The sequence below is a fragment of the Chroicocephalus ridibundus genome, chromosome 15 (assembly GCF_963924245.1).
Source record: "Chroicocephalus ridibundus chromosome 15, bChrRid1.1, whole genome shotgun sequence".
Classification (NCBI taxonomy): domain Eukaryota; kingdom Metazoa; phylum Chordata; class Aves; order Charadriiformes; family Laridae; genus Chroicocephalus; species Chroicocephalus ridibundus.
This window is the reverse complement of record NC_086298.1, coordinates 10,026,655-10,051,953: the sequence shown is the minus strand read 5'-3', so window position 1 is coordinate 10,051,953 and position 25,299 is coordinate 10,026,655. Positions and strand designations below refer to the sequence as shown.

The 25,299-nt window shown below is 51.0% G+C and overlaps 1 protein-coding gene across 4 annotated transcripts in view; it reads left to right on the top strand.

The window, feature by feature from the left end:
- NACC2 (NACC family member 2) overlaps window positions 1-25,299 on the top strand; it is a 63,136-nt gene that overhangs the window by 911 nt on the left and 36,926 nt on the right. The window contains exon 2 of one of the 4 annotated variants that reach the window (XM_063352906.1): window positions 15-152. The exons of 1 other annotated variant lie outside the window; for it this stretch is intronic. The gene's annotated coding sequence lies outside the window, so the exon portion shown is untranslated. Of the gene's footprint in view, window positions 1-11; window positions 153-20,191; window positions 20,211-25,299 lie in introns of those variants that run through there. 2 more of the 4 variants (XM_063352905.1, XM_063352910.1) reach the window with 2 other exon arrangements.

Genomic DNA, 25,299 nt, shown 5'->3' with positions numbered 1-25,299 from the left:
GTTTCTCACAGCAGGTGCCGGTGACAGGTCGGCGTCCCCGTGGGGTGGTTGTGCTGCTGCTCCAGGGGCATAGAGCATCCTTACTGCTGGTTGGTCCAGCAAAGAAGAGTCCCCTCTCCTTGAACTTGAAGGAACCTGCCCGTAGAGTCCCGGTAAGTCCTTTTCCAAGGAGGTTTCGGTTCAGATCCCCAGACGGGGTGACAGGAGGTGTGAGGTGGCTTTGCCATATGGCACTCAGGGAAGAAGCCCCAAGAAATCTCCTGCCAGAGCCCGTCAGACTCGGTGAGCTCCGGCTTTGCTCCGGCCTCTGCTTCCCTGCCGGGGGACGCACACCATCGCGCCTCGGAATGGAAATATTTACTTTAGAGTGGCGTCTTATAAAGTCGGCTTCCCCTGCCAGGCCTTCTGGCGGAGCTCAGGCTGTGCTGTACCCAGTGCTGGTGCACACACTGGTGCTTCAGTGGGCGCGCGGCGCTGGGGAAGGGTGTGTTTTGGGGCGAAACATGGCGAATCAGGCCGCGACGGGGTGCTGGGACGCCGTTCCCGCTCTCCTCTGCATTTAAAAATACCCAGGCCTGACAAAATGGGGTTAAGAGGAGGCTTCAGCCATGGGTTTGAGTTTTCCCGGGATTTTTGAGTCAGGTGGTGTTTTAGGTGGGGAAACGGGGTGGGCTGTGCCGGGGCCGCGAGGAACCGCTCCTGGAGAGCTCCAGGGATGCCGAGGAGCGGGGCGGCTGCGCTTTAATTGCCTTTTTTTTTTTTTTTTTTTTTTCCCCTCCTTTTCCTACATCTCTTTTGAGTTTGGTTGAATGCGATGAAAGAAGTAGAATACAGGCATTCAGCTGGAGGAAATTAAAGTGAATTGTAAGTTCCCCGCCGTACCTAATGGCCAGGGAGAGCATTGTATCTTGCTGCAATTAACCTTCAAACCCAGCCCGTGGCTGCCGTCCGAGGAGCAGCCTCCCAGCACATGGATTCTCCGGCCGGGAAAGAGGATCCCGTTGCCTTCAGCATCCCGCTGGGGTGGGCGCACCTAGAAGAGGTGGTGGGGTTGGGTGGTTTCTTGTTATGCTGTTTGGGTTTTTTTTGGTTTTGGGTTTGTTTTTTTTTTCCAAATCAAGCCTGTAGAGCAATTGAGAAATAGGTGAAGCGTGCTTAAGAGAGGGTGAGGCTGTTGGTTTTCTCTACCTGACTTTATGTGCGAAGTGACAGGGATTTTGACAGGCTTTGTGTCTTTTTTAGCAAATCAAGTGTCATGCCAGGTTTGCCTGTGGATGAGATCATTTGCAAAATATGTTTCCCAGCTTGCTTCAGGCATAATTCATTGTGTCAACTGCAATTGCTCATTTGCTAGGAACTGTGATTCATTAGCGGTTTGGGTTTTTTTTATTTTTTTAATTTTTTTTAAGTTCAACTTGTTTTCAAGCAAATGTTTGGAGGCAGAACAGAAATTTAAAAAAAATATTCTGTCTTCTAGTCTTTGCATCCGTAAATGCTGCCGTTGAGGGAAAACTTGCTAAAACGCCGCGATCCCGGGGAGGGAGAGGCGATCCCCGGGTGAGCTCCGCTGCGCTGGATTGCGCTCGTTTTTGTCATGTGGTGACTCCTAAATGGGGACGGAGGTGATAAAAATCGGAGTGTCGGGACGGAGCCTCCCACGTAGAGCCCTGGGTGATGGCAGGAGCCTGCGGAGTGTCCTCCTCCCCGTCCCTGGAGGGGGGTTTCAGCCCCGCTGGAGGTACCACGCTCTTCCTCATCCCCGGATCGGGCTGGGCTGGAGGCTGCCCTACGGGTGGATGGGTGGACGGATGGATGGTGGGGGCAGGAGGGACGGGGAGGGCTGCACCACCCCAGCTCCCACCTCCTGGCCAGAGGAGGCCTTGGGGCCGGTGGTGAGGAGAGCAGGTCTTTAGTTTGGTGTGGGGAGTGAGACCCCCCGAAAGCTCACGGCTCGATGGGCTAAAATGAAGATATATTGGCCCTTGGCAGGCGGTTTGTGCTGTGTGTCCCCGGGGCGGTTCACAGGCAGCGCCGTTCGGCTTCCGTCTTGTTAGAGGTGCTCACATCAGACTTTTTTTTAAAAAAAATAAATTTGCACGTCGAGTACATTTTTGCGTTCTGTTTCCTATGAAGACAAATATTTCAGTGCATTTTTTTCCCTTAGGTGGGTGGATGGGGGGTGGAGGTGGTGGTGGGGGCAGAAATCACTGCTGCCGCTTCGGCAGCCGCAAACTACCCTCCGGTAACAAACGGCTGTGTGTGGGCTGAATAGATTGATATACTTTTCACAAAACGATTTGATTTTATTTTTTTTAAAAAAACTTCTAAGTGAGTATGAACTGTACATTTAAACATAAGTCACTTGACAGTTTGTTTTTTTTCCCCGTGCTCCAATTCTCTCTAAAGTACTCTTAAAATACGTTGGGTTTTTTTCCAGAGTATTTGTGTTTTCTCTCTCTTCCTCTCCCCATTTAAGATATTATTATTTTTTTTTAAAGCCAAAAAAAAATTGGGAAAGGGGGGGAGTAACGTGGGGAGTCTGCTGACTCGTGGCTGGCCGGCGCCGTGCCCGGGCGCTGCCGGTTTGCTGCGGGGGCCAGTGCCAGGAGCGAAGGGCAGCGGAGCGTGAGGGGAGGGAGGTGACTCCATCAGGGTGACCATATATAGTCACTGGGATGAGATTAAATACTTCGCCTCCCGGTGTCATCCCCACGGCAATAAAGCCAATATCAGGATCTATTCATCCCTTGCAAAAGCCAGGCAAAGAAAAACACGCTTTTTCTCTGCGGCCCCTCGTTTGTAGCGGTCGGGGCTCTTCTGGGGCTATCGATGTGGGGAGAGGAGCCAGATGTTTTTCATCCCTGGGTGACTGGAGAGGGAATTTCGGCGGCAGGGTGAAGAGTAGCGTGTGCGAAGAATTGCAAGTTAAATATGACCGAGCTTGCGCTTCCTCGGGCTCGGTGGCAGAGCGGTTGTGTGGAAAGGGTCCTGTGTTCGGATGCCAGCGCTGGCTCGGCTCCACGCGCGCGTTCCTATCATGATATCCACTGGGGAAGCATATGGCAGCCGCGGAGATATATATATATATATATATTGTGTGTGGGTACATGTTTTACATGCCAGTTCTCTCTGTCATAGGACAAACATTTACGCTCCGATTATATGAAGCATCAGGAAAACAAGGGTTAGGCTTGGAAATGACATAACTCCTTGCAGAGAGGTTGTAGAAGACACTTTTTAGTGATGACACGGCAAAGGAGTGATAACGTTCTGGTGCTCGGTGCTTTCCAGGGCGCTAAGCTCTGAAGGGATTATGCTGCGTAGAGGTGTAAATGCAGGTGTATAAATAAAGCGTTGGCATTTCAGGGCGTGCCATGCAGAAGGCAATGGCCAGGTGCCCGGAGGACGTGGGGAGCAAGCTTTTGTACAGTTGAAGGTGGTTAAAAAGGCTTGATTTCCAAGGGAAGAGGCCGATGGGCCTTGCCGGCGTTGGGTGGGAGACCTCCATCGTGGGGTGGAAGACGTCCAGTGGGACCTGCCTGGCTGCCCGGGTGCACCGTGGACCCCTCCTGGGGAAAGGCTCTTCTTTGGGTGCAAAGCTTGTGGTTGAGGTCCTGCTGGAATGAAATTCCCACAAATTGAGGGTAACCCCTTTTCATAGCTGCCCCTTCACTGGAAACCTGCCCCAATGCTTCACCGTACGTAGCGACCTTCATAGGACTGAATCTGAGTAGGATAACGTGCTTTTTGGTTATATTCTGTTATAGTTATGATTGGAATCACACTTTCCTTGGCAACTGAGGGGTTTATGATTTGCTGATGACCATGTGGAACGTTTATATCACTCTGCCTAGATCTTCTCCCTTCCAACAAATTCTGATGGACAGTGAAGTATGACATTGTGGGTTTTGCATCGCTCCTACAGCTGCAGCCCAGCCTTACAGGCAGGTGAAAGCAGCAGTATCGCTCCGTCACTCATTTCTACAAAGAAATTTGTTTGAAACTTCATCTGTCTGCCCTGCAATTACCTTCTCCTTTTGTGCCTCCCCCGGTTTATACGTGGTAACATCATCGGTGCATGCCCGTGCTTAATGAAACATTACTGCTTAGGTTTAATTGTCTTCTAATTAAGTAAAACAAAATTTTGCACGGTGGTTGTAACTACATCTTTCATGTCTGTGAATGCTGCTGTGGCCGCGGTACCGGAGCCTGCGGAGCGGGGTTGGCACCGTTCGTACAGAGGGTGATAGACAACAGCAGCAGCAGGAGCCCCCTCTGAATCTGCTGCTCCGGGGTGTCACCCTGGTTAAATCAGATGAATTGCCAGGTTTAAAGCACTTTTTTTTTTTTTTTTTTTTGGATAAATCCGTGGACGCGTTCGGTAGCGCTGCCTGGGTTGTTGCTTCAGGACAACCCCGCTAAAAGACACGTCTCTGGGGTGGTGCTGAGTATCTGGGGAAGGCAGAGACAGGGCAGGCAACTGTGGCGCTGAGTTTTTGACTCTTGTCTGAGTGCAATTCCTGCCCTTAATGCATCATTAACACGGTTTTCTGCATTTCATTCAGTTCCCATTACAGCACTCAGTTCCGTCTGTTAATTTTGGTATGTTGATATTTTTGTTGTCAGCAGTTTTTTCTTTTTTGAAGCATATAAAACCGTTAGTGTGAAAGAAGATTAAAAAGATACATTACAATTAAAATGTTAATGAAATTGGCATCATACAACTTTTGAAACCATTTAGGCATTAATCTTTCTTGGTCTTATGTCCATTAACTCAGGCGATTCTTATTCTACACTGACCCCTGCTGAGAGAGTCGTGCTATAATTGGATTTTAAAAACTTGGGGGGAAGAAAAGGAGGGAAAGAGAAAAGCTTTTTTTTAAAAAAAAAAAAAAAAAAAAGTAGATGTTGGGGAGCTTGCGTTAAGCTTTCTGCGTGGGTGTCCGTGGCGATGAATCCACGATGGCTCCATCGCTCCCCTGCCTGCGTCCCACTGGGGCAGGTCTTGCCCGTGCGGTGGCTCCGCGGCCCGGGGGACACCGGGGTCGGTGGCCGGGGCAGAGCCCCGGGAGCCGCGGGGCTGGGCTGCTCCTCGGCGGCGTGTTGTCACCGTGACCTTGGCAGGACGCGAGCACCACGCTCCTCCTCGCCTGGCACGGGTGAAACGTGAGACGGGGTGGTGGGGAGCCTTTTTAAGGCTCTCAGAGGAAGGGAGTGGGAGAACAGCAAGTGATCATTTGCCGTTATGGCTTTAGCTTTGCCCTGTTCCTCCAAAATAGTATTTCTACTGTTTCGGGGTGTGTTTTTTGTAGCTTTTTGCAGCTTACACAATATTTGGATGGGGGCCAGCCTCCTCTCCCCCACCCCCCACCCCAGCCTGCGGGGTAGGCGAAAGAGGAGGATTGACTAATTCACGGGCTGTGTAGTGGATCAAACAGTGGGACTTCTTGACTCATCAGACGGCTCCCAGGATGGGTGCCACAGCTCCGTTGGGGCCATGGGCTATGCTCGGCCGCTCCAGCCTGGCCAAGCCTCCAGCCCATCCAGAACACTCTGTGCTGGTCAGCCCAAGGCTTGGACTCGCTTGGCTTCTGGATGCCTTCTCCAGAGCTTTGCCTTGGTCTCTCCAAGAGCTTTGCGTCTCCGGGACCTCCTGTGGGATGCTGGAGAAGTTGTGAAGGGCAGGTCCTTTAGTGAAGAGCACAACCGTCCTTCCCAGCACAGGGACGGGGCATTGACTTGTTCAGAGGGTGGGTGTGCTGCTAACGGGGCAGGGATGCGGCTCATGAGTGGATGAGCTCCGAGTCAAAGGGTGAGCACATCCTGATGAGGGGAGGAGCAGAGTACCAGCCCAGCCTGCCTTTATGCTGCAAACGTGAATTTCTTTTTTTTTTTTTTTCTTTTTAAAAAAAAAGGTAAATAGAAATTTGGAAGTTGCAGAGCTGTCGTCTTCCAGCTGCTCCACTCTCCTCCGGGCTCGTGTGCCGTGGGATGGCACTTTACTGCACAGGCATGCGAGCGAGGGGGTGGGTGTTGGTGTGCCGGCCAGGAGACCCGCTGGAGCTGAAACATCTGCAGGGGCTGGGAGAAAACGCGGGCTGTTTCTTGGGGCCGGGTTCCTGCCTTGCCGTGAAGCACAGAGCGTGCTGCTGGCACCTCATCGCAGGGACACGGGCGCTGGACAGCCGGGGCGATGGGGGCTCTTTCTTGGAGCTCTGAACTAGCTGTTCACACACAGCAGAGGCTGGCTTTTAATGGTTTTATTCCCTTTTTATGTGGGTAAAAAAATAATTTAGAGTGTTGTTGTTATGTGTCAAGTGTTTGGGCATCATGTGAATTTACAACCTGAGAGAATCTGGGACGAGGATCCAAAACATTTGTCAGGAATGAGGGAGGCTGCTGGGGTGTGACCCGTCCGTGTCCCAGCTCCGCTGGGATGAGCTGGGGGTGTATTGCTGGCACAGGCTTCCCCCAGGGTCCCGTTTTGTGCTGCGGGGGGAAACCCACAGTGTTTATGCCAGTCAAGTTAAACTTCCTTAGGGCATGGGAAGGGAAACCACCCCACCAGAGCAACGAAAAGGCCAGCAGAATATCCTGGGGTCTTCAGCCTCCGTCTCTGCCTTCCCATCCTACGGTCCCATGGAGATCTGGTGTGAGGAGGGAATTCCCGAGGGCAGGAGGGCTGGGCGGGGAGCCGAGGGGCACCTGCAAGTCTGGTCCAGAAGCCCCCAGAGATACAGCCGGGTGCTGACCACCATGGAGACGATCAGCCGGGACGGAGGTGGGAGCTGAGCGTCGGGGTGGCACGTTCCTTTTCCCGCGCGGGCATCGAGGCTTCCTGGGTTCTCCTGTGTCTCAGCAGGGCAGCAGACGTGCAGGCAGGGAACAAAGAAATTACTGTTTGAAATTCCTGGCTTATTTTATTGATGTGCACTGGCAGTTGTAGGCCAAGGAAAAGGGAGCAAAGCAAAGCAACCCCAGCCATTCCCAGAGCATCTTTCCAGCCCAGCTCACAGCTGGGATTTCTAGCAAGGTGAATGTCTGTGTTGCAGCAAGAAGCCCACCAGAATCAATATCTGAGTAGTCCAATAAAATCTGTGGGAATTTCATTTCAAGTCATTTCAAGCCATCTAATAACTGGTCCTTCGGACGACTGTTGGGTGGTTTGTTTTTTGGTTGGGGTTTTTTTTTTTTTCCTCATTGGTGTTTTTCATTGTGCAACTGTAAAAATGTAGATCGAGCCCAATGTACACATAGTGCTTCAGTTGTGCAATGTGAGCGGCGAGCCCGGGGCTGGTTTACCCTGGAGCCGGGCAGTGAGGGCTGGAGACCCCACGTTGCCAGGCTTGGCTCTGGGTGGTTTTCAGCTCCACTGATGGTGCCAACGCTTCTGCTTCCAGATTGCAATGCTGATTTCAGCACAAAGCAGCTTTTATATCCTTGCACGGCATTGTTAAGATTTCTAGTCCCGTATCCTTGAAGATTCATGAACTGGTTTGGGGAAGAGCCCGTAACGCGCTGTCCTGTTCTGCTCCCCAGCGGGCACCAGCCTGGAGAGGAGCATGGGAGCCGGGTGCATCTCGAGCTGTTGCCTTCTCGGAGCCTGTCACGGCTGTGGGTGAGGTCAGTTGAAGTCCCGGTGTCAGTAATAGCCAGGTTAGGGCCCATCCCTGTCCCTGGGCTTACCCTGGCTGCCCCAGAGTCCCCACTCGAGACCCTTCACAGGCTTGGAGAAGCGCCTGTGCTCCTGCAGAGAGAGCAGCTGGAGGTACCCGAGCCACTCAGTATCCTCACGAATATTTTTACAGTCAAATTTAGGAAGTTTCCTCATTTATCTTCTCCTTAAGATCCCCAACTGGCTGTCGTCTTGTTTGCAAGTGGCCTTAGGGGAGGTGTATCCTGCAGTACTTGCTGACTGATCTGGATTTGGCAGGAGAAACGACACAGAAGGGAGGATTTAACTTTTTGCTCTTTGGAAGGGAGCTGCGGCTGGGGCGGTGGGCCAGGAGGGCAGTGCAGCCTGGAGGGGGTGGAGGAACCACGCGGTGAAATCACGGCGTGTCCTGGGAGGCAGCAGTCGCCTGCGCGGCAGGGCTCGGAGCCGAGCGGTCCTGGCAGCACTCGTGTGGCACGGATAACTTGTTTTCTGCAGGTAGACCAGAGCTGTTTGGATTTTACCAAGGCTTGCAGATCTTACCAACACCCCTAATTATTATTTTTTTTTACCAAAGTCCAATGGGTCCATTTAGAAAGCTCCAGTCTGTGCTTGCCCCAGTGCTGCTGGGCTGACCGGCCCTTGCCCAAGGGCTTGATGATGGGGAGCTGCTGCCCCATGGCAGCTCCTGCGCCAGAGAGGAGCAAAGATCTCCTGCAGGCTTTGATCCATCTGCCTGGCACCGTGATGAGCTCGTGGTCTGCATCCTGCAGCCTGAGCCTGTCTGGTTCGGGCCCTGCACCCCACCGCAGCTCAGCGGGGCATCGAGTGTTATTTTTTCTGCTTGGCCACCAACAAAATACAGAGGACCACTGCAGTGGTACTGGTGATGTCCAGAGCCCATCGTGTTGCTTTTTAAGTGATTTTTTTTTTTTTTTTTTTTTAAAGAACAAAAATATCCCAGTAGGCTTTACTACTTGTTTTGTAAGGTTTTATATGGTGAAAGTCATGATTTTATATTGCCTTGAAAAATAAACGCAGCCCTCGCACCTCCAAACTGGTATTTCCCTCCCCAGATTCTTCAAGCAGTTTATCACAATATATTTATAAAGGGACACAGATGAATGCCGAGTGCCAGCCCGACAGGAGCCCTGCTCTGGCAGCCTCCCTCGGCGGTGCAGCACGGGTCCGTGCTGCTGGAATCGTCTCGCAGGCGGTCGAAAAACTGGCTGTGAGCTCCCCACCCTCCGGCCTCCTCCTCTCTGTCTCGTAAATGTTATGTAAAACGCAGCGTGCAGCATTAGCAATAGAAATATTCGGTTCAGGCAGTTCACGAGGCGGTTCCCACACCCTCGTGATCTCCCCAGCGCATGTGCCGACGGCTGAGGGGTTTGCTGGGACTCCGGAGAAGCTTTTCCTCCTGGTGTCGGGGTGATGGCTGTGTCGGGCATGCAGGAGGCGGGTAGGGGGCACATGAATCGCATTTGGTGGTACCACCCGCCGGTATGGATGGATGTGTCAGTTTGGGGAAGGAAGGGAGAGATTTGCTTGCAATTTTTGAAAAAAATAAGTTCCCAATGCTGCTTGCCCCACTTGGTGTCCCTGAGCGGTCAGGGCGGTAGGGGCTTCACCCCGGGACCCGCTGTGCTGCAGCATCATGAACAAGAATCAGTGTTGAGCTGGCACTCGGAGGGTAAAATCCATTCCCCTGCTGCTGTTCGTGGAGATGCTTCTGCAGGTTTGCTGGGGACGCAGCTGGACACGGCTGGAGGTGTTGGTGGCCTCGTGCTGCGGGTGGGGGCCTCTTTGTGGGCTTTCTGTGTGACTGCATCCTCCACAAGCCGGTGGCCAGGCTTCCTCGCCACGGTCACAGCTCTCATCTCCGCAAACAGTCAGCTGATTTAAAATCTGCTCATTAAAGAGTTGCAACGAATTCTGTGCCAAACACCAGACCTGCGGCTCCCGCAGCCCCGACCCCGTGCTGATGGCTGGTGTGTGCTGCGGCCACAGGCGTGGTCTGCACCAGAGCGTGGGAGCCACTGATTTTCCCTTCTTCCAGTGTTGCGTCCATCGCTGGTTTTCATTTTGGTCACCGTTCCATGAGTTTTGGAGCTGCAGAGGAGCCCCGTCGTCAGCACAGAGACGAGGTTGCTGCTGGTGGGTTCAGCATCGGTGTTTCTGGCAGGGAGAGGGCAAGGGGTTTGCAAACCCGTTCGAGGAAGCCTGTGATGGGGTGTAGCAAGGAACTGTTTGAAATTCATAAAAGAGGTGTGCAAAGGAGATGATGGGCTGGAGTGGGGGATTGTTGGAGGCTTAGCCTGGGCTGGTTCCAGGCGGGGAGTGCTGGGACGTGGCGATACCCTGCAGAAGCATCTGTCCCCTGGTGTGCTGAGCAGCCAGGGGACACCGAGGGGTTTGTGTCCACAGTGCCAGAGCATCTGCAGGCACAGTCTGCTGTGGGGAGACTCAATGCGCTGAAGGCCCAGCAAAATCATCTCGGCGTGTTCACTGTGACAGCCAATGCCACCAAGACGTAAGAGTCTGCGAGAATCTCCCCTAAAAACTGTCTGTCCAGCCTCTGATCTGAGAACTTACCCTGGCGGTTCTTCTCCTGCCTGGCATTGACCGCGGTCGGACAAACTCTGCAAGTTCCCAGACCTTGTAGGGGAGGGGACCCATCACAGGTCTCCCTTACGATGTCTATCAGCCGAGCAGAGACAACTGCCTTGCCGAGCTCGCTCTGACACGCGAAGAGGCTGTTTTCTCCCTGCCTGGACTGCACAGATCTGGTATTTGAATGTGAGACTTGGTTTTGTAGGTGGGAAAAAAACCACCCACCCTCAGCGCTGAATGATGCCCTGTTGTATATGTTAGCGGCGTGGGTAGCGCGAGCTGGACTATATGTACTGTCCTCGGCGGTCCTGCGGATGCTATGGGCAGAGCCAGGGGACATTTGGTTTCTGGGGCACGTACTGGCGCTGGCACTGTGTGGCAGCGCTGGCGGGAGCACAGCCCACGCCGGGGAGCCCGCCTCGTGCTTTCTTCCAAATCTGAGACCGTTACATCATTTGCACGATGAGAAATAGATTGGTGTGAACGTGTTGTCTTTCTTTGCTTAATTGAAGTGTGCGACTCCTCTGTTTTATTGCCTTGCGCACGGGCTGCCCCAGGAGCCTCTCTGAATTCCTTTTGGCAGTTTTATTTTAGCTGGGGGAAGGTTCGCCCAGGTTTAAACCGCCTGGTTGTGGTTGTTAAGTCTTAGTGACATATTAAGCATTTAGTATCCAAGTGCATTAGCTTCCCACCCACATCCCCCGTTTGAGATGGGTTGAGGGAAATAGTCGGTGCCCACATCTAAGAGGATGCTGCTCGGCATGCCTGGATGGATGGCTTCCTCCTGGACCTCTTCTTTTTATGTTTAGTTCCTGACCTAATTAAGCATGAAGGATGGCGATCTTGTGACTGCATCAGACAACACCTCATCCCTCGCAGAGATTTCGGGAAGATCGCTGGCTGCCGGAGGGGACACCTTCTCGCGTGGTGGGGACGTGACAGTGGTGGCACGGTCTGAATTCCCAGTGCGCTGTAAATGGCTCTGCAGCCAACCGGGCAGAAGAAAAAGCCCAGATAAACCAGTGTTCCCAGTACCCGGTGGCAATTCGGGTATGCCCCGGTGCTGCCACCTCCTCTCGGTGTTACCTCGCGGCTCGGTGTGAGAATCCGCCTAAATTGCTGTGGTACGCCTAATTGTATTACCTCTTAATTTCTAGGTCCTTGCTTAACCCGTGCGGTACATCAGAAGCTCTTGTGAAATGTAATGTGCCGGAGCATCAGCACAGGAAAAAGCTCTGCCTTCTGTGAAGCCAGACTGTTGCAGCGTAATTTGTTTTGTAAGATTTTGAAAGGCAGTGTTGCAATCTGTAACAGTAGAATAGTGGGAAGATGGTCAGGTGGTTCTTGGGACTTCAACAGACAGATTTCATGTCTGTGTGTTTTTGCAACACCTTTCTATAAAGGGAAACATAATTTAAAATATGATTACTTAGTGTTGTAACAGTCTTCTCAAACGTTTTTGCATTATGCAGAGATCATTATCAGAGGCTGATATTAACTTGCAAAGAATATTATGCAAATCATTCTCCTGTTCTTCTAAAAAGAAATTTCCTTCATAATGCAAAGCGTGACAAAAAAAATTGTGCAGAGGCTTTTGGCAAAATTACATTCAGAAGATGTAACAGTTTTTCTGCTTACTAGCACAATCCATTTGTGCCTTTCTACTGGATTTTCTCAGCTCAAGCTGATAAAGGATGAATTTTAAAATGAGGGCTGGGGTTGGGGGGGAGAGTAGTGTACCTCGCGGGTTCAGGAATAGACAGAGAGGCTTTTTGTGTTTCGATCGTTGTTTCAAATCCGTACTGAGAGTCATTACGGGCTGTGTTTAGTTGTCAGCAATTCATCGCTCGCTGAAATTATCCGGTGGTGTGTCTCCCGTTTCCAAGGAGCAGGGGTGCACGGCATCGTCGTCCCCCTCAGCAGCGACTTGGAGGTACCTGGCCTCAATTCCCCGCACAGTGTCCGACCCCCCCCGTCTCCAATATTGAGCACTTACTGCACTGTTGGGGCTCTGTATCGCCGGTCCCGCTAAGACCATCCTGAACGAGGGGCAGTGCCTGGCCGGGGGACGGATGGTCCTGCTCCGAGGTGGCCCGGCCTTGGCGTCTGCTCTGGGTTCCTCCGAGCATCAGCGCTTTCCTGGAGGAGATCCTGGCCCTGGCTGAAGTCACTGTGGGTTTTGCCACCGGCTTCATCCCTCCTCCATATTTTATTTTATTTTTTTGGTTTGTTAGAAACTGGTTGTATCGGTTGAGAGCTGCCCCTTTCTAATACAGAAACCAACCAGACTGCACTAAAATCGAGGGGATTGTTTTATAGATATTGTCTGTTCTGCTCATTATAGATTGATTGACAAAACCAGACCCTAATAAATATTGTAGCTGGTTTAAATGACTAAAATATTTAGAAGCTGCAGATTGCAGTCAGAGCTGGAAAGGCTCGTTCACTGTAGATCCCTGTTTTTCAGGCACTTAAGATCATTTTGAAAAACTGTAGCCTTTGTCCTGAATTTTTTTTTTTTTTAGGCATTTCTCAATACAAATGTGATTGAGAAAAGTCAGTCGTATTCAGAGATATATATTGAATTACAGCGTCACAAAATGGCAGAGAGAGTTTTCACCGGCATGGGAGATTTTCCGACTTTTTGTTGCGTTAGGTTAGATAACTCAATATTTTAAAATCAAACCAAATTAGATCAATAAGCTGGAAGTTGTCGTTAACATTCTTCAAGCAACTTAGGCTGGGTGTTCGGGCATTGACTGGCTCCACCTCTAGCTGCAGGGTTTCCCTGTTATGAACGGGTGAATACTAATCCTTGTTTATTCTCTGCTGCAGAGAAAAGGATTCATCTGTGGGTTTCGATCTTCAGAAGCAGCCTGTGGTGGAGCCGGGTGGGAGCGCCCCGGGCGGGTGGATGTATCTGTGCCATGTGCACGACGGTGCTCAGCTGGCTCCCGCCGTTGATACCTTCTGCCAAGACGAAATACCGTATTTCGGTGGCACAGAGAAGCTTTAATACCCCCCAAAGTGGCCCCAGGGTGTGGTGGTGATGTGATAATTCCGGCAGCGAGCGATTACAAGAGCTGGTGCTGCCTGGGGCAGCTCCTGGTGTCCTGCTCGCCCCCTGTCACGGGGAGGTGCACGCTGGAGCCCACCGAAGGAATTACTGGGAAAGGACGTTTTTTTACTTTTTAAAAGAGTGCATGGAAGGATGAATCAAAGTAGTGAGGTGTTTTACTCTGGGCATGATGGCAGAAAGGGATCTTTTTACCTCCTGCGTTTCTTTATCTCCGGGAGGTTTCGCAGTGCCGACCTTGCTAGCAGAGCACTGCACGCTCCTGCACATCTCTTTCTGATGTCCTCTGGAAAACAAATGAAAATCAGAGATTTAGCTCTAAACTTTAACTTTCCTTTTTTTTTTTTGTTTTTTTTGCTCCCAAGGACTCTTCCTTTTGACTCTATTTGTTTATCCCAGAACACGGGCTGAGGAGCCACCAGCAGCCATCTGGCCAAGAGCCTCCGTCCCCGCAGGTCTCAGGGGACATGGGGCTGGGGGACTTGTAGCTCCTTGGGCTGTCCTGGGTGGGCTGCATCCTCGAGGTGGGCTGTGTTTAACTGGGACAGCAGCGTTATCTCTCATGGTGGACAGGCGATTGCTCGTTCCCCATGTTCCCCTTGTATTTCCAGTCGGAAATATCATAGAATCGTAGAATCTTCATGGTTGGAAAGGACCTTTGAGATCATCAAGTCCAACCATAGAATGGTTCCTTCCCTGTTCCCTTCGTGTGAGTCCCATACTCCCCTTTGGGATCGTGTCCGGGGATGGGGCAAAACGCTCAGAAAACCTTGTCCAGGTTGAAGGAAGACCTGAGAGTCCTTTAAAATACAGGGAAATTTTCTAGACTCTAAATGATTCTTCCTGTAGGTAAGCCCAACCTCTATGAAGGGCTGCAGCATGAAGAACTAGAATTTCTTTGGGGTTTATAGTATTTCTTAGAAGAGCATTTTCAACGCTAATCTCCAAGCTCCTTCCCTTTGTTTTCCCCCATTTCCCAATTTACCTCGTATTAGACTGTGCATATCAACAGTGGCTTTTATCCTCTCCCGCTCTTCTCCAGGTTTTGTATTCCTACTTGCCTTGCTACAACCATGTTCTCACCGTCACACATTTAGAAAACCAAAGCAGAGGCCAGCGTGATCTTCTGCCATCTCTCTGGCTGCTGGAGGGAAACTCTTCCCAACAAACAGAGTGAAAATTGCACCTGGTTATATAAATTATGGGCAAGGGGAAAAAAAAAAATAATATATATATATATTCAAACCTGGTTTAATTTGTGAGTATGTGTCTTGGAAATAAGTTATTCTGATGTGTAGCACAGGTTATTCTAACGTGAATTACGGGCTCGCCCTTCTGCGAGCGTGATGCTAGCTCACGGATGTGGAAGCAGATATTACAACCTTGAAGAATCTTGTAGGACGTAAAAGTTTTAATTAAAAATCTGGCTTGGTTGAGGGTATTTTGGTTGAGTATGAATGTCTTCATTTCTTTTGAAAGAGAATTAAATGAAACCCTTAGTATTTTTTTTTTATTTCTGCATATTTATTCTTGAAGTTGAAGCATTAGAAAATAATTGAGTAAAACAAAATCCACAAGGCTTCAAATTACCTCTAGCTTAATGTTTTATTTAAAAGGTTTGCTAACTGACATTCTTTATAATGAATTAGGTCACGCGGCTCTAAAGAGTGTTGTGGGTTTTCTTTTTTACATTTAAATTTGAGGCTGCTTCCCCCGAAACTCGGGCTCCGCTGCCATGAACCGCTGTACGGTTGTGACTCCCCGGCTCGGGGAATCTCGCTCTAATTATTCTCAATCACACTGGTGCAAATGAATATATCCATGTTTGGAGGATCGAAGCAGTGTTGTCATGGCAATCTCCGTAAGGTCACGAGAAACTCATGGATATTGTTTGCCGCTTCTCCCTGGGGACCTCTCCTACCTTTGCGGAACTATGGATTTGGGGGCTTTGGGTAATAACTTTAAAGCACAATTTTGTACCAGTTTGGCTAAAAGGATTCTCTGTTTTCTACTGGGTAGCTGAAGGCACCGGGGTTCAGGTGAGGCCGATGGTGGCCTGTGACTCATGTCCCACATGCTGACTAGTCATCTGCCTCTGAGCTGCAGGTCACCAGACCCCGAGCTGGTGTGTGGACAAGGGTGGCTCCAGGAGGTGGGATCCAAATAAAGCCCAGGGCAACAGAGGGGACCCGTTGAGTGGGCACTGGTTGACGGTGCTCGCTGTGCTGGGATGGGCTCTGGCTTGGGTTTTGTTGGGAAAGGATTTGCTTATACACAATTTAGAAAAAAAGAAAAGAAGAAAGAAACAAAATGGGTTCAGGGAAGGGATTCTGCCCCTCTGCTCCGCTCCGTGAGACCCCCCTGCGGCGCTGCCTCCAGCTCTGGGGCACCAACAGCAGAAGGACACGGAGCTGTTGGAGCAGGACCAGAGGAGGCCCTGGAGATGCTGGGAGGGCTGGAGCCCCTCTGCTGTGGGGACAGGCTGAGAGAGCTGGGGGGGTTCAGCCTGGAGAAGAGAAGGCTCCGGGGAGACCTTCCAGCCCCTTCAGGTGCCTCAAGGGGCTCCAGGAAAGCTGGGGAGGGACTCTGGAGCAGGGAGGGGAGCCATGGGACGAGGTGGAACGGTTTTACACTGAAAGAGGGGAGATTTAGGTGAGATCTGAGGAAGAAGTTGTTTGCTGTGAGGGTGGTGAGCCCCTGGCCCAGGTTGCCCAGGGAGGTTGTGGCTGCCCCATCCCTGGAGGGGTTCAAGGCCAGGTTGGACGGGGCTTGGAGCAACCTGGGCTGGTGGGAGGTGTCCCTGCCCAGGGCAGGGGGTGGCACTAGGTGGGCTTTAAGGTCCCTTCCAACCCAAACCATTCCATGATCCTGTGGAAAAAAAAAACCCAAACCAACAAACCCCCCCAAACCAACTCTGCTTCCTTGATCGCAGGAGGCGATGCTAGCTGAAGCTGTAGCAATAGGAGGCCCTCAAAGATGTCCCTGTCCCCCGGCGTGGCTGGGGGTGTCACCCTGAGTCCGTCCCTTCCCTCCCCGTCTGCAGCGGCGTGGGGAGCGCGGATGGAGCTGGTGCTGCCATTGCTGCAGAGGAATGTGGGCAGTGGAGGACGTGCCTTGCTGGGCTGCAGCTCCCTGATGGAGTGGCCCGTCCCGCGGCCCGTTCCCCGGCCTCGAGCAGGAGGGGATTCATGTCAAAACTATGTGAACAGTAAACACTGGAAGAAGTGGCAAAGGCAGCAAAGGGGCTGTTTGCTCAGGCCTGCTTGGGCAGAGCTCTCCTCTCCTAAAAGAGATCATGGCAAAGTCACGAGGTGGTTTTATTCGGGTTCTGCACGGTAAGAAATTGATAATGAAGTGCATCTATGTGGGTGCACAGCAAGAGGCGTTACAGATGCGAGTGTGAGTCTCTCTGCTTTTGTCGACTTCTATTTGTGCTAAATCTTAAGTTAGAGTTAAGGCTAAATTAAAATAAAAGTAAGTGTAGAAGTGATCCAGAAAGTTAGTTCATTTTGTTTACTGACATGTCTGAAAACCTTTTACGTGTTTGGATTGCCGCAGCAACGCTGCTGGCTTTACAAATGTCTTCTGTAGTAGGACAAATGAATTCACTAAAATTGACATTTAGCAAATCTTAGTTTAGGTGATCCGTGTAGTTGTGGGTTTATGGTTTTGTGTTTCTAAGTTCTTTTTGTTTTTAAAAAAAAAAAAAACGCCAAACAATACCAACAAAACAAAACCTAAAGTAAGTCTTATTGATAGAGCCATGAAAGCATTTGGATTTGCAACTAAATGCATGTTAAATCTGCAATTCTTTTGCTAGCCCAAAGTTACACACACATACATACACACACACACACATCTTCATTTGAGCCTTTAGACAGGTTTAGCATATCCATATGCAAATTTTTTTTGTGCAGGTTACTTGGTTTGACAGATCTGGCATTATTTAATGATTGATATCAATATTCTACAAAAAGGTAGGAGATCCATATTTAAAATTAAATGAAAATCTTAAGTTTTGTTGGCTACAGAAGAGACGTGACTATTCCTGTCAGGGTGCATGTAAGTATACGTGTTATCTACACCTAATTACTCCTGCTTACCGAGATTCTGAATGTAGCCGGTCCTGTCCTCTCACACCCAACCTGCACTCGCGCGTCAGAGGAAGAAAACAGGTTTTCACGCGTTTTTGCGCCTGGCAGGTGTGCAGAGGGGTCCACCCTTCCCTTGCACAGCCCCTGCCCTGGGCTGGGTTTGCCCCTGCCTGTGCCGGGGGTGCCCTGGCCTGGGGACAGCCCCACCGTCACCTCTGCCCACCCCGGGGGCCGTTTTGACCCGACTTTCTCTAGAACTTTACAAACGTGTCAGATTAAAGGTTTTTAAATTAGAATTTTAGTTAATCGCTGTAAGTCAAAGAAGGGCTTCCTAGTTTCGAGTGCAGATGTGAGTTGGGTTTAAAAAAACCCAACAAAACGCTTAGCAAGTGGAGTTCATAATTAAAGGCCTATTTGCATTTGAAGAATTATTTTTAAGTGATCTGGCTTTCTCCCTGCTCTCTGCAGAGGGACGGAGCAGAGGCCGGGCTGAAAACGAAGCTGGTTTTCTCAGCTGACCTTCTGGCACTGGGGCTTTCTCCTCGCCCGCTGCCTCCGCGCCCACGTGTGTGTGCACACACGGCTCCAGCCCTTCGTCTTGGCACCCGGAGAGTATCCGTTAGTACTTCCAGCTCCTCAGGACTTGCTGAGAACCTCTCTGAACAACTTCTCCTGACCTGTTCTGGCTCGTGTACCCCGCACGCCGGGGAGGTGGCCGGGAAGCTGCTGCCCCGTGAGGGACCCGGTGTGTCTGTCGAGGTTAAAAAAGGCACGGTGGAGCCTTTGATGCCGGGAAAGCAATTAACTGCAGCTTCTGCAATATTTAACGTTGCTTCAAAACCCTCCAATTATCCCTCGCATTGGCTTTTGTCGATCGTTTGGTTGACTAACGTGGTTCTTTTCAGCTTTGGTGATAATAACATGTGAGTAAGCAGAATACCCAAATTTCTGAACGATGGCTCGTGGCAATTTCCTAATTTCCTGCGTGAGTGCAGGCTTCTTGGGATTTCATTGCTGTGCCAGAAAGACTATTTGCTCATACAAAGTTCTTCATTGTAATAGGAAAAAAATCAATTTGATTACTTTCATGTCAGCATGCATGTCTAATGGCTTAGAAGTTATTGCAGCCATAAAATATACAGTATCATTTCTCTCTCACTCTGAAATTTGACAGGATTAATATAGTCAGCATGAAATCTTAGTCATAAAGTCGACCATAAGTGATGGTAAAATTAGCTGCTGAAATCGTCTGCTTATGGAAAGCATCTTCTGTTTTTCCTTCTGGGAAAAAATACCAAGGGGCTGGCGTGCGGACGGGAGCGGGAGCTCTCTGCCTTTCAGGCTCTAATACAAATGTGCCCGTTTCATCTCACACTCTGCTAACGAGTGCTCTGGCGAGCGCTGCTGGGCTCTGCAGTGCCCTGGCTAGCCTGGCCTGTGGGCTGGTAGCCCGTTCAGCGGCTGGCCGGGCGGTGGAGGCAGCGCTGGGGCTGGGTACCACGTCCCACAGGTGGTGATGGGGGCGTCGTGGCTCTCCTGCATCCTGCCCTCCACTGTAAGTCATTCCCCGTGGGAGCTGAAGTGAGGTACGTTGGCAGGGCCCAAAAAGCATCTCCCCCTTTGGAGGTTGGAGTTTGGGTTAGAAACCGGGGATTTGTGGTGTGGTCCTTGGACGGTGTGTCCTTCGGCACTGGGCCATGTTTGCCTGCCCGCGGCGGAGTGAATGATGCACCCGTTTGTCTCGTCCAGTGCAAGCCTTGTTGGAGCTGTTTTGGTTGAAAAGCTGTTTCTGTCCATGGGTCAGGGCTCCGGTGAAGTGAGAGGGAGTTGAGGTCCAGGTGAGCTGAGCTTTGTCCTTGGTCTTCCCCCACGGGCTTTAGTGGATGCTCCTCCTGCTGCTGTCTAGTCGGTGACCTGCTGTCCTCCCCGCACAGCCCCCTTGGGAAGCACCTTCATCAGGGCGGGAGAAACGCCCCGTAGGAAGCTACCTTGCTTTGAGCTGAGGTTGAGAAACCTCTGCTTGACGCTGAGTTTCCTCCTGCCGGGTGACTGCGCCGGGTGCCAGCGGAGGAGCCCAGCAGGTGCCCGGAGCAGCCGCTCCTTCCTGCTCCTCCACCTTCAAAACTGCCCTTGGAAGTGGAGATGAAGGGCTGAGGTTAGGCAGGGGATGTTTGCTGACGTGTAATCCTTCACCAGCCCAGCCTTTGAATTACTTGTTCGTGTTTTTGTTTAATGACATCTTCTTTCGGCTGCATTGTGTAAGGTGCCCATAGCTGTTTTTTCTGCTTATGAAGCTGGTTCCAGAAAGAAGTAAAGAGCTGGGTGCTGCTATCTTTATTATCAACTTTAAAATGAGACCAAGAGAAGACAGCGTCTCGCGTCCGGGGGTCATTTACCCACCCCATAAGGGCCAAGACCAGGGTTTTGTTGCTAGCCCTTGGCCCGCTTGGCTTCGAGAGGGGAAATTTCCCTTGCTTCTTGAGCGAAAACGTGCAGGGTTTTATTTCTCCTGGGCGGCTCGGCAGTCCCTCCCGTCGTATCCGCACGCTCCCGCCTGGGCTGGAAGCTGTTGTCCTGCTGGTTTTGCATGTTCTGCCTCCCTTGGCAGCCCCTTGTGAAAAGTTAATATCTGGTCATTGGTTTTGGCTGCATCTCCAAGGCAACTTCATTCATACGCCGGCTCCCGGTTCATACCGATCCGGACATGCCTAGATGACTAACTCCCGTCTCCTGTTACGCTGTCCCAGAAGAGCTGTTAACTCCTTCGGCCCAGGTAGGTGGTGATACAGCAGGGAACGGGCAGACGGAGCCAGTGGGTGCCGTGAACACCCGCCAAACGCTTTCTCTCTGCCCCCTCCATCCTTTCTGCTTTGCTGTGCTGCCCAGCCTGCGGAGCAAAGAGCTCCTCTCTATTTAAGATCCTTTTCAGTGCAGAAAGGTCTCACACCGAGTTTGTTTCTCCTGAAATTATTGCGCTTCATTATCCTTCGGTTTGAGCAGAATGTTGCCTTTGGGATTTAAACTTAGTGAAAAATTTCATTAAAAAAAAAAAAAAAGAGAACTTGGCTGCATGCTAGCAATACACTCTGAAACGCAGCTAAAACTTGATTTTTGCATTTCGTGCAAGCCAAGGGGGGATTTTTCCTCCAAGGGGGAGGTGATGCAGTGAGACCACCGCGTTCCCAGTGCGTGTTGGGGGTCCGTGAGCCTGCGAGACGGAGCTGTGACAGGTTAAACGTGGGGACGCCCGGCATTGCTGCAGCGCCTGGTCCCTCGCTGATGTGCCTATTTCTGTATGGGTTTGTCAGATACAGATTTACAGCCCCCAGAGGCTCCTTTTGATTCTCACCAAAAGATGTAGGAAGGAGGAAAATGAGCCAAACTCTGTTGGGCTTGGGTTTTTTTTGCTGTTTGTTTCCCTCGCGGCGGTGCCGAGAGGTGCCGTTGCACTAGATGATGATAAGTCCTTGTAATCCGCACCGCTCGCTGGGATGGGTCCCGCAGCGCCCATCAATTCCCGTCAGGTTTCACCGCGGGGCTTTTCTTCCAGCTCTGGAAAGCGTCCGACCCCGGGCAGGAGTGGGCTGGGAGAGGGGCAGGGCAGGTCCAGCTCCCACCAGCACCGCGTGAAGTTCAGCTTGAGCTTTAGGATGGGATGCTGCACTCTCCCCGTGGTGCGCCTGAATATTGATGCGGTCCATGTATCCCACGGGGATGTCGTGACGCTGCTTTTCTCAGGGTCCTGGAGGTGACTTGGCAGGAGCGTAGGCACAGGTAGGAGAAGCACATCGGGTTTTTCTGGTCACATTCCTGTCCTCCTTGCAGCCTAAGTGGGGTATCGCAGCAGAAATAAGGGTCAAGAGAGCCCTGAGGATCGCTAGGATGCTCAAAGACGCTGTTAATTTTTTAATGCCTGACGCGTTTTGGGAGATCCTTTACGCTGAAACATCAGGCAGAGAATTAAACACGCTGGGAATATGAACCTGCCGTGGCTTGTGACCGTGCCTGAGCAGCTGGCCGAGGCTGCTTGCCGCAGCAGCGCTGGTCGGCTGTGGAAGGGTTGATTAGAGAAATATCGGAGAGATTACCCCAAGGACCTGGGGTACAGCCCCGTCGGAGACCGTTACCCCATGTGCCACGTATGGAACCCGCTGTCTCGCCAGCTTCCCTCCTCCAGGTGCTGCTTTCCCTTCCGAGAGAAGAAGAACTGCTGTAGGACTGTTTGAAATGTAGCTGCCATAACTCTTAAATTTTAATAATAGATTACCATTAGTATCAGCCTTATATAATGCACACCTCATTATTGCTTACTCAGAATAATTTCTCAGCCTCCTTATAGAACCTTGGAACTTTATTTGCTGAGTATAAAATATGCAGAAATGCATGAATAGTTTTAAGACTTGGTACCCTAAACTAATACAGCGTGCTTTTTTTTTTTTTCCCCTGCACCATGATTGAAGTCAAATTAACATATTTACCTTCAGTGCTCCCAGGAGTAGCATTAAAAAATTCAAGAGGTGATTCAGAATAGTCTCCGATTTACTGTGTTTAAAGCTGGATTTCATTTCTCAATAAAACCATGCAAACACTTGACTCCCTTTCAGCTTCGCAGCCTCTTTCCTCCCTGTGCAGGTCCTTGGACTTATCAACAGATGGTAGCGGTATTATTACCGCCGCGTTCCCAAAAGGAAGCTTTTTATTTTATTTTATTGGTTTTTCAGGATGGGGGAGAAAGCAGAGACAGAGAATAAGGGAGGGAATGAGTTATAAAAAAATAGCACAGAAGCGTAGCTGCTAGTTTAATCTGAAATAAGGAAAAAATATCATGCATGGTTTGTGTCCTGCTGCCTGCGAGCACTGGTTCGCTGGGTGATGTTGGTTACGTTATTGTGCTCTGCCTCGGGTTATCTATATGTGATAACTGTTTCCTAGGGCAAATCACAAAGCTGAATTTTTTCTGTATGTTGACACCTTCCCAGGAAGAAAACCCATGTAAACGCAGGGGTAGGAAATGGAAATGGTTGCTTTATTGCCCAGTGGTTTCTTTATTCTTACCAAGGATTACCCAGGAGTGGTCCTGCCTGTGCCGTGATTTGTTCCTACAGCTATAGGATGCAGCTCCCAGGATTTTAGACCCCACGGCGATCGGGTTCAGGGGTGCAAATTCCTGCCCCGAAGCCCCAGGCTGCTCCTCCATCACTTCTGCCGTGGGCTCCATCCTTTTTAAGCACATCAGTCCTGCAGGGAAGGCTTTGACCCGATCGCTTTTCCTGACCAGGTAATAAATACTCTGGGAAGAGGGTCTGTGTGACCAGCCCCAGTACTTGGAGTTGATACCTTCCGAGTGGAATAACTCTGCCTAAAAATTTTGTTTACTGTGGACTAAGGATTCTGCAGTGACTTTTTTTTTTTCCATGCCTGCTTCTAGATTAGGAAGTTATTTCAGCAGATGTTGTTTCCTAAGAAAATGGGTTAATGCTTGGTGGTTAGAACGGTGTGGCAAAAAAAGCTTATTTGTGTGAGGTTTTGGCTAATTGCCTTGCAAGTGTTACAGAGCGTTGCAGCAAATTTCCTGGATTTCGCAATCGTGATGGTTCTGGTCTAACTGGCCAGAAAGATTTTCAAAAATACAAAAATAAATGGAAAAGAAGAGGCAAATCACACGCTGTGTTGCTGCAAAAAGCTGGAGGACCTTAAATTGGGGGTGAAAAGTCTCCAGGTGTCTGAGCAAGTAATTGAGACTCGAGGCTGAACAGATCACAGAGTTTTATCGTCTTTTAATTGATGAAAGGCAGATGTTGCTCTGGGGCAGGCCAGAACAAGTCCCTCTTAGAAATAAGAAGTAATTCCCAGGCTAAGAGTTCCCTGGGAGAACAGGGATGTTTTTCCATCCCGGTTGATGGGAATGCCTTAGCAGGGCTGTTGTGCGGGGAGGGGAAGGCTGCCGGGGTGCAAACCCCCCTCTGCTCTGAGGTTGGGGACCTCGGGAGGTGGCAGGTCCTGGTTCTCAGGTGGAAGCTCTTTCTCAGCATGGAAAACCTGTGGAAGGTGCTGGTGGAGGTGAAAACAGAGCCTGGACTGAGAAACGGGGTTGGTTTATGTTTGATAATATTTGTGCAATGCGTCCTGCTGACATAACGCCGTCTCGGTGGGGAAAGCTGCCTGTCCCCCGTCTCACCCGCTGGCAGCAGGACTGCTCCGCACCTCTGCCTCGGCTCACGGGCACCCATCCTGCCTGGGGCTGGGGGAGGTGGGAGCTGCTGTGAGCAAAAAGGTGAAGGACGAGGTGATTCTGCCCCTCTGCTCCGCTCCGTGAGACCCCCCTGCGGTGCTGCCTCCAGCTCCGGGGCACCAACAGCAGAAGGACACGGAGCTGTTGGAGCGGGGCCGGAGGAGGCCCCGGAGATGCCGGGAGGGCTGGAGCCCCTCTGCTGTGGGGACAGGCTGAGAGAGCTGGGGGGGTTCAGCCTGGAGAAGAGAAGGCTCCGGGGAGACCTTCCAGCCCCTGCCAGTCCCTAAAGGGGCTCCAGGAAAGCTGGGGAGGGACTCTGGAGCAGGGAGGGGAGCCATGGGACGAGGTGGAACGGTTTAAACTGACAGAGGGGAGATTGAGATGAGAGATGGGGAAGAAATTGTTTGCTGTGAGGGCGGTGAGCCCCTGGCCCAGGTTGCCCAGAGAAGCTGTGGCTGCCCCATCCCTGGAGGGGTTCAAGGCCAGGTTGGCCGGGGCTTGGAGCAACCTGGGCTGGTGGGAGGTGTCCCTGCCCAGGGCAGGGGGTGGCACTGGGTGGGCTTTAAGGTCCCTTCCAACCCAAACCATTCTATGATTCTGTGAAACCTCAGGCTCTCTCCCAGGCACCTCCACACTGCTGGCCCTCGGGATGCCCCAGGGAGAGGTGGCCGTGGTCTCATCCTTCAGCTGGTCCCACCATCCTGTGCCATGGAGAAAACCCATTTCTGGGCCAGAGTCCCCAGGGCCACGTGCCAGCGCAGCTGCGGGTCGGGGGCTCGCGGCATCGGCCAGCACCGCATCCCCACGCTGCTGGTTAAATCGCTAATTAGATTCTATCCGAGCAGCGACATAAACCGGGAATAAATGGATTTGGCTTCATAAACTTAGCGCTTAAATATTTTCCCAGGCAGGAAAAAAAACATTTGCTTTCCATGCAAAACATATAAATCTTGGAAAAGTTCCCGAAGTTGCGTGTTTAACTGTTCAGTTCTGTGCCTTTGTAGAATAGAAGTGGTTATTCCCCTGCATAATTATTTTTCTTTTTAAAAGGAAGCTGAAATGTTTGCGAGGAAGACATTTTAAGCGACTGCTGGGGATGAGCAAGAGTGAAGGGAGAGTCAGGTTTAATGATGATTGCTTCGCTTTGCTTTATCGCTGTTGGAAATGAAGCACCTTCTCCTCATCCCCTCCCCGCAAGGACTAACCACAAATGTCGCTTTTACCGTCGCATTTTGGGGCTGTTTCTGCTTGTCTTAGGAGTTTTATTGAAACATGTGTCTGGTTGCTAGTTTATTTTTAATCCTTCCAAAATACAAGAGCTGTTACTGGAGTTTATTTAACGCGATGGAGTCTTTGTATAGTTAAAATTGCGGATGCTGTATAAAACACAAGCTCTCTCCTTCCTTCCCAACATCCCTGGTGCAGAAGATGCTGCGATCAGATGCTCCTTTATTTGATGAGTGAGGGCCAGGGGTGGAAGGGAAGGGAAGGAGCATCCTCTCCCAGGCAGGGAAGGGCCGTCGGGGCCGCTCGCCCCTTTGCTGCGGTGGCAGGCAGGGGGTGCCCGTGGGAAAGAGGGGGCTGACACCCAACGGGGGGGTCCTGCCTCCAGGCACGGGCACCGCTCATC